This window comes from Arachis hypogaea, chromosome 19, assembly GCF_003086295.3.
Source record: "Arachis hypogaea cultivar Tifrunner chromosome 19, arahy.Tifrunner.gnm2.J5K5, whole genome shotgun sequence".
NCBI classification, from domain to species: Eukaryota; Viridiplantae; Streptophyta; class Magnoliopsida; order Fabales; family Fabaceae; genus Arachis; species Arachis hypogaea.
The window spans coordinates 124,645,706-124,654,803 of NC_092054.1; the positions used below are offsets into that span (position 1 = coordinate 124,645,706).

At 34.0% G+C, this 9,098-nt stretch overlaps 1 non-coding gene across 1 annotated transcript; it reads right to left on the reverse strand.

Annotated features, from left to right (window-relative positions):
- Positions 1-1,586: 1,586 nt before the first annotated feature.
- LOC112782142 (small nucleolar RNA R71) lies at positions 1,587-1,694 on the reverse strand. The gene has a single exon (XR_003192880.1). It is a non-coding gene; the product is annotated as a small nucleolar RNA R71 (small nucleolar RNA).
- Positions 1,695-9,098: the final 7,404 nt, after the last annotated feature.

Below are 9,098 nucleotides of genomic sequence, written 5' to 3' on the forward strand. Positions count from 1 at the left end.
CTTTTTTATGTTTTTCTCACTCATCATTAAAATTCAAAAATAAAAAAAATATCTTTCCCTTTTTCACTCATAAATTTTCGAAAATTTGAGTTGACTTTTTCAAAACTTTTTAAAATTTAGTTATTTCTTATGAGTCAAATCAAATTTTCAATTTAAAAATTCTATCTTTTTCAAATCTTTTTCAAAAATCAAATCTTTTTCAATTTTTCCTTCATATTTTCGAAAACTTTATGATTGATTTTCAAAATCTTTTCCTTATTTTGTTCTAAACTTTCAAAATCTTTACTAACAATTAATGTGATTGATTCAAAAATTTTAAAAGTTTGTTACTTGCCTCTTAAGAAAGGTTCAATATTTAATTTTTAAATCATATCTTTTTGTTTCTTGTTAGTCAAGTAATCAACTTTAATTTTCAAAATCAAATCTTTTTAAATTTCTTTTTCAAATCTTTTTCAAATTAAGTTTAAATCATATCTTTTTCAAAATTAATTTCAAAATCTTTTCTAACTTCCTATCTTTTCAAAATTTAATTTTCAAATCTTTTTCAACCAATCCTATCTTTTTGTTTCAATCACATCTTTTTAAATTTCAATCACATCTTTTTCAAAATTTGATTTTCAAATCTTTTTCAATTAACCACTTAACTTTTTATTTGATTCTTATCTTTTTCAAAACTGCCTAACTAACTCTCTACCTTTAATTTTTGAAAACCCTTTCCTCCTTTTTCAAAATTTCATTTTAATTAACTAATTGTTTTTAATTTTAATTTAATTCAATTTTAATTTTAATTTTTGAATTTTCAATTTAATTTTAACATATTCTTATTTTATTTTATTAAATTTTTGAATTCTTTTCTTTCTCATCTCCTTCTATTTATTTATTCATCTACTAACACTTCTCTTCCACCTAAAAAAATTTCGAACCCCATCTTCCTTTCTATGTTCAAATTTTTCCTCTTCTCCTTCTTACATTCCTATCTTCTTCTAATCACATAAAGGAATCTCTATTCTGTGACATAGAGGATTCTATATTTTCTCTGTTTTCTTCTTTTTCATATGAGCAGGAACAAGGATAAGAACATTCTTATTGAAGTTGATCCTGAACCTGAAAGGACTCTGAAGAGAAAACTAAGGGAAGCCAAAGCACAACTCTCGGGAGAAAATCTGACAAAAATTTTCGAAAAAGAAGGAGACATGGCCGAAAATAATAACAATGCAAGGAAGATGCTTGGTGACTTTACTGCACCAAATTCCAATTTACATGGAAGAAGCATCTCAATCCCTGCCATTGGAGCAAACAATTTTGAGCTTAAGTCTCAATTAGTTTCTCTGATGCAACAGAATTGCAAGTTTCATGGACTTCCATTAGAAGATCCTTTTCAGTTCTTAATTGAATTCTTGTAGATCTGTGATACTGTTAAGACCAATGGGGTTGATCCCGAGGTCTACAGGCTTATGCTTTTCCCGTTTGCTGTAAGAGACAGAGCTAGAGTATGGTTGGACTCTCAACTTAAAGATAGCCTGAACTCTTGGGATAAGCTGGTCACAGCTTTCTTAGCCAAGTTCTTTCCTCCTCAAAAGCTTAGCAAGCTTAGAGTAGATGTTCAAACCTTCAGACAAAAGGAAGGTGAATCCCTCTATGAAGCTTGGGAGAGATACAAGGAACTGACCAAAAGGTGTCCTTCTGACATGCTTTCAGAATGGACCATCCTGGATATCTTCTATGATGGTCTGTCTGAACTATCTAAGATGTCATTGGACCATTCTGCAGGTGGATCTATTCACCTAAAGAAAACGCCTGCAGAAGCTCAAGAGCTCATTGACATGGTTGCAAATAACCAGTTCATGTACACTTCTGAAAGGAATCCTGTGAATAATGGGACGTCTATGAGGAAGGGAGTTCTTGAAATTGATACTCTGAATGCCATATTGGCTCAGAACAAAATATTGACTCAGCAAGTTAATATGATTTCTCAGAGTCTGAATGGAGTGCAAGCTGCATCCAACAGTACTCAAGAGGCATCTTCTGAAGAAGAAGCTTATGATCCTGAGAACCCTGCAATAGCAGAGGTGAATTACATGGGTGAACCCTATGGAAACACCTATAATCCCTCATGAAGAAATCACCCAAATCTCTCATGGAAGGATCAACAAAAGCCTCAACAAGGCTTTAACAATGGTGGAAGAAACAGGTTTAGCAATAGCAAGCCTTTTCCATCATCCACTCAACAAAAGACAGAGAGTTCTGAGCAGGATCCATCTAGCTTAGCAAACATAGTCTCTGATCTATCTAAGGCCACTCTAAGTTTCATGAATGAAACAAGATCCTCCATTAGAAATTTGGAGGCACAAGTGGTCCAGCTGAGTAAAAGAGTCACTGAAACCCCTCCTAGTACTCTCTCAAGCAATACAAAAGAGAATCCAAAAAGAGAGTGCAAGGCCATTGATTTAACCATCATGGCCGAACCTACAAGGGAGGGAGAGGACGTGAATCCCAGTGAGGAAGACCTCCTGGGACATTCAGTGATCAATAAAGAGTTCCTCAATGAGGACCTGAAGGAATCTGAGGCTCATCTAGAGACCATAGAGATTCCATTGAACCTCCTTATGCCCTTCATGAGCTCTGATGAGTATTCTTCTTCTAAAGAGAATGAGGATGTTACTGAAGAGCAAGTTGCCAAGTACCTTGGTGCAATCATGAAGTTGAATGCCAAATTATTTGGTAATGAGACTTGGGAAGATGAACCCCCCTTGCTCACCAATGAACTGAGTGATCTGGATCAACTGAGATTGTCTCAGAAGAAACAGGATCCTGGAAAGTTCTTAATACCTTGTACCATAGGCACCATGACCTTTGAGAAGGCTCTATGTGACCTTGGATCAGGGATAAACCTCATGCCACTCTCTGTAATGGAGAAACTGGGAATCTTTGAGGTGCAAGCTGCCAGAATCTCATTAGAGATGGCAGAAAACTCTAGAAAACAAGCTTATGGACAAGTAGAGGACGTGCTAGTAAAGGTTGAAGGCCTTTACATCCCTGCTGATTTCATAATCCTGGATACTGGGAAGGATGAGGACGAATCCATCATCCTTGGAAGACCTTTCCTAGCCACAGCAAGAGCTGTTATTGACGTGGACAGAGGAGAATTAGTCCTTCAACTGAATGAGGACAACCTTGTGTTTAAAACTCAAGGATCTCCTTCTGTAACCATGGAGAGGAAGCATGAAAAGCTTCTCTCACTGCAGAGTCAACCAAAGCCCCCACAGTCAAACTCTAAGTTTGGTGTTGGGAGACCACAACCAAACTCTAAGTTTGGTGTTGAACCCCCACATTCAAACTCTAAGTTTGGTGTTTGGAGGTTCCAACAATGCTCTGAACATCTGTGAGGCTCCATGAGAGCTCACCGTCAAGCTATTGACATTAAAGAAGCGCTTGTTGGGAGGCAACCCAATGTTATCTAATTATATTTATTTATTTTCTATTGTTATTTTATGTTTTCTTTAGGTTGATGATCATGTGAAGTCACAAAAACTACTGAAAAATAAAAAACATAATGAAAAATAGAATGAAAAATAGCACACCCTGGAAGAGAATAGTCTGGCATTTAAACGCCAGAAACAAGCATCTGTCTGGCATTTAACGCTAGAAACAGGCACCAAGCTGGCGTTTAACGCCAGAAACAAGCATCTACCTGGCGTTAAACACCAGAACAGAGCATGGAAGTGGCGTTTAACGCCAGAAACAGGCAGCAGTCTGGCGTTAAACGCCAGGATTGCATGTATAGGTCATTTTTCACGTCTAAAGGGTACAGGGATCAAAAATCCTTGACACCTCAGGATCTGTGGACCCCACAGGATCCCCACCTAACCCTATTCTCTCCTCTTCACACCTTTTCATAACTCTCTTCCCCAAATTAACCTCCACCAATCACCTCCATTACTCTTCCAAAACCATCATACAACCCACCTACACCCACCCACTCAAATTCAAACCACTCACACCTCTCCATCTCATCTATTTTCTTCTTCTACTACTACTTTCTTTCTTTTGCTCGGGGACGAGCAAACATTTTAAGTTTGGTGTGGAAAAAGCAGTGCTTTTTTTTGTTTTTCCATAACCACTAATATCTCAAGGGATGCACTTTCCTCCACAAAACTATTGGGAACAAATCAACACTTCCCGAGGAGAATTAAGTTCCAACATGGGACAACTAAGGGTGGAGCACCAAGAGCACTCCATCATCCTCCGTGAAATTAGAGAAAATCAAAGAGCTATGAGGGAGGAGCAAGAAAGACAAGGAAGAGACATAGAGGAGCTCAAGAGCACTATTGGTTCTTCAAGAAGAGGAAGACGCCACCCTCACTAAGGTGGACTCATTCCTTAATCTCCTTGTTTATTTATTTTCCTGTTTTTCGATTTTTGAGCTTTATGTTTATTTATATTTGTGTCTTATTACATGATCATTAGTATTTAAGTGTCTATGCCTTAAAGTTATGAATATGAATCCATCACCTCTCTTGAATGAAAAATGTTTTAATTACAAAAGAACAAGAAGTACATGATTTCGAATTCATCCTTGAAACTGGTTTAATTATTTTGATGTGGTGGCAATACTTTTTGTTTTCTGAATGTATGCTTAAACAGTGCATATGTCTTTTGAAGTTGTTGTTTATGAATGTTAAATATGTTGGCTCTTGAAAGAATGATGAAAAGGAGAAATGTTATTTGATAATCTGAAAAATCATAAAAATGATTCTTGAAGCAAGAAAAAGCAGTGAATACAAAAGCTTGCAGAAAAAAAAAAGAGAGAAAAGAAAGAAAAAAAATGGCAAAAAAAAAGAGAAAGAAAAAGAAAAAGCAAGCAGAAAAAGCCAAAAGTTCTTTAAACCAAAAGGCAAGAGCAAAAAGCCAATAGCCCTTAAAACCAAAAGGCAAGGGTAAATAAAAAGGATCCAAGGCTTTGAGCATCAGTAGATAGGAGGGCCTAAAGGAATAAAATCCTAGCCTAAGCGGCTAAACCAAGCTGTCCCTAACCATGTGCTTGTGGCGTGAAGGTGTCAAGTGAAAACTTGAGACTGAGCGGTTAAAGTCAAGGTCCAAAGCAAAAAAAGAGTGTGCTTAAGAACCCTGGACACCTCTAATTGGGGACTTTAGCAAAGCTGAGTCACAATCTAAAAAGGTTCACCCAGTTATGTGTCTGTGGCATTTATGTATCCGGTGGTAATACTGGAAAACAAAGTGCTTAGGGCCACGGCCAAGACTCATAAAGTAGCTGTGTTCAAGAATCAACATACTGAACTAGGAGAATCAATAACACTATCTGAACTCTGAGTTCCTATAGATGCCAATCATTCTGAACTTCAATGGATAAAGCGAGATGCCAAAACTATTCAAGAGGCAAAAAGCTACAAGTCCCGCTCATCTGATTGGAGCTAAGTTTCATTGATATTTTGGAATTTATAGTATATTCTCTTCTTTTTATCCTATTTGATTTTCAGTTGCTTGGGGACAAGCAACAATTTAAGTTTGGTGTTGTGATGAGCGGATAATTTATACGCTTTTTAGCATTGTTTTTACATAGTTTTCAGTATGATTTAGTTAGTTTTTAGTATATTTTTATTAGTTTTTAATTAAAATTCACATTTCTGGACTTTACTATGATTTTGTGTGTTTTTCTGTGATTTCAGGTATTTTCTGGCTGAAATTGAGGGACTTGAGCAAAAATCAGATTCAGAGGTTGAAGAAGGACTGCAGATGCTGTTGGATTCTGACCTCCCTGCACTCAAAGTGGATTTTCTGGAGCTACAGAACTCCAAATGGCGCGCTCTTAATTGCGTTGGAAAGTAGATATCCAGGGCTTTCCAGAAATATATAATAGTCCATACTTTGATTAAGGATAGATGATGTAAACTGGCGTTGAACGCCAATTCCATGCTGCATTCTGGAGTCAAACGCCAGAAACAGGTTGCAAAGTAGAGTTAAACGCCAGAAACAGGTTACAAACTGGCGTTCAACTCCAAGAAAGACCTCTACACGTGTAAAGCTCAATGCTCAGTCCAAGCACACACCAAGTGGGCCCCAGAAGTGGATTTCTGCATCATTTACTCATTTCTGTAAACCCTAGTAACTAGTTTAGTATAAATAGGACTTTTTACTATCTTTGTAAGAGCATCTTTGATTAGTTTTATGCTATCTTAGACTTTCATGGGGCCTGGCCATTCGACCATGCCTGGACCATTATCACTTATGTATTTTCAACGGTAGAGTTTCTACACACCATAGATTAAGGTGTGGAGCTCTGCTGTTCCTCATGGATTAATACAAAGTACTACTGTTTTTCTATTCAATACAAACTTATTCCGCTTCTAAGATCTTCATTCGCACTTCAATGTGAATGTGATGATCGTGACAATCATCATCATTCCCAACTTATAAACGCGTGCCTGACAACCACTTCCGTTCTACCTTAGATTGAATGGGTATCTCTTGGATATCTAATACAGGGGACCGAGTCCGAGATATTAGAATCTTCGTGGTATAAGTTAGAACCCATGGATGGCCATTCCTGAGATCCGGAAATTCTAAACCTTGTCTGTGGTATTCCGAGTAGGATCTGGGAAGGGATGGCTGTGACGAGCTTCAAACTCGCGAGTGCTGGGCGTAATGACAGACGCAAAAGGATCAATGGATCCTATTCCAGTATGATCGAGAACCGATAGATGAATAGCCGTGCTGTGACAGAGCATCTTGGACCATTTTCACTGAGAGGACGGGAAGTAACCATTGACAACGGTGATGCCCAACATACAGCTTGCCATGGAAAGGAGTAGGAATGATTGGATGAAGACAGCAGGAAAGCAGAGGTTCAGAGGAACGAAAGCATCTCTATACGCTTATTTGAAACTCTCACCAATGAATTACATAAGTATCTCTATCCTATTTTAATTATCTTTTAGTACACTATAATCTCTTAATACATTTGAATCCGCCTGACTGAGATTTACAAGGTGACCATAGCTTACTTCAAGCCTACAATCTCCGTGGGATCGAACCTTACTCACGTAAGGTTTATTACTTAGACGACCCAGTACACTTGCTGATCAGTTGTGCGAAGTTGTGACAAAGAATTAAGATTATGAACGTGCGTATAAAGTTTTCAGCGCCGTTATCAAGGAATGGAACCGTCACGATTTCTGCGCACCAATGCTACCAGCAATATAGACAACTCCATGTAATCGATAGATACGATTTGAATCGCCCTCCATGTTTGCAGTTTTGAATTTTTGCGGTGTTATTGCCTAACTTTTCTCTCTTGGGTGTAGTTTGGGAGTGGAAGAAGTTGTGAATTGTAATTCAAAATAATTGAATTCGAATTGTATATATAGGTACACAACTAGTAAATCGAATCTATTTCATTCGATTTACCTAACACTTCGTTTCCTATAAATTGAAACTACTCAATTTAATTTACTATGGGCTATAAATCAAAGCCTTTTAATTCGATTTACCATGGGTCTTAAATCAAAGCTCATTGATTTGATTTATTGGGGACTATTTAACTAAAATAGCTTTTCATAGTAAATCGAAACTAATAAATTTGATTTACTAGTGTACCTACTAATTCAAATCCAATTGATGATTCGATTTACATTAAAAGAGTGTAAATCGAATGAATTTAATTCGATTTATATAAATATACAAACAAAACATGTAAGTAACCTGTTTGCATTTAGGACATTCATATAATTTAGGACATTCATATAATATGAGCTTCGTTTAATTTTTTTAATTTAAAATTACTGAATTTAAATTGTTAATTTTTTTGAAACTGAATATTGAATAAACATAATTAATAATATAAGTACAATAATACGACTACGTTTATTGTTATCAAATTAAATAAAATTTTTTATTTAAATTATATCAAATTAAATTTTAAATTAAAAAATAAAAATATTTTAATATAATTCAAATTGTACGAAAATAGAAACAAATTTTTCGTACCAATAAACAAACTTGTTAATTTTAATGAAGTTCATCGTTGCAGTGGACGAATTTCAACAAAATCTGTAAATTCATTGAAACAGTAGGCGAACTTACTTCAACTTTAAAAAGAAAAAAAAATTAAAAATAAAGATAAAATTTTTTTTAAAAAATATTTATTTTTTAATTTATTTCAAAAAAATTTTCCGTATTTATGCTACAATATATTATATATAAGACCTCTCACAAAATAATAATAATAATAATAATAATAATAAAATTTTACACCGACATAGAGGCAGGTAACAGAAACAGTAATAGAAGCTGCGTTGAATTGACAAGAGCTAGCATTTTTTTTTCCTTTAACAAAGCTAACTAGTTTAATATATATATATATATATATGATAAATATTTCAATATTTTTTTAGAACATAATTTACATATTCTAAAATTCAGCTTCTAAATTATTAGTTATATATTATGTATTAATACATATAGTATTTAACATATTTTTAATCTATATTGGAGTCTAATCCTACTTTAATTTTTAACATTTCAAACGTCTTATTTCAATTTTAAAAATTTTTAAATGTCTTATTTTAATTTCAAAAAGTTTTAAGAGAATTTAATGTTGTCGTATCATTAATTTTGACTCAAACAATTCACATAATGAAAAAATAATAACATTCGATTTTAGTATGTAAGTAAAATTAATCTACCAATAATCACTAATATAAAAAAAATTTCTTTTGATTTTAAAGAAATGAGGATTGTTGGTTAAAATTTGAAGTTTTGTACAAAAAAAAAAATTAAAGAAAAATATTACAAAAAGGTTTTAGTTATATTTTTTTCACTTATAAAAAATATATATAATTTAATTAATAACGTTATTAATATTTATATCACTAATTCCATTAGTCAAATTTAATGTAGAATCACATTGAATATATTTAAAATTTTTTGGAACATAAATAAAATATTTAAAATGTGAAAAATTAAATTAAAATTTATAATTAAAATAATATTTTATTTTATTTTATATTTTAATATATATTGTACATTAGTGGTTGTTATTTTATATATAGGTAAGATGGTTATTTTTTTAAGTATATTTT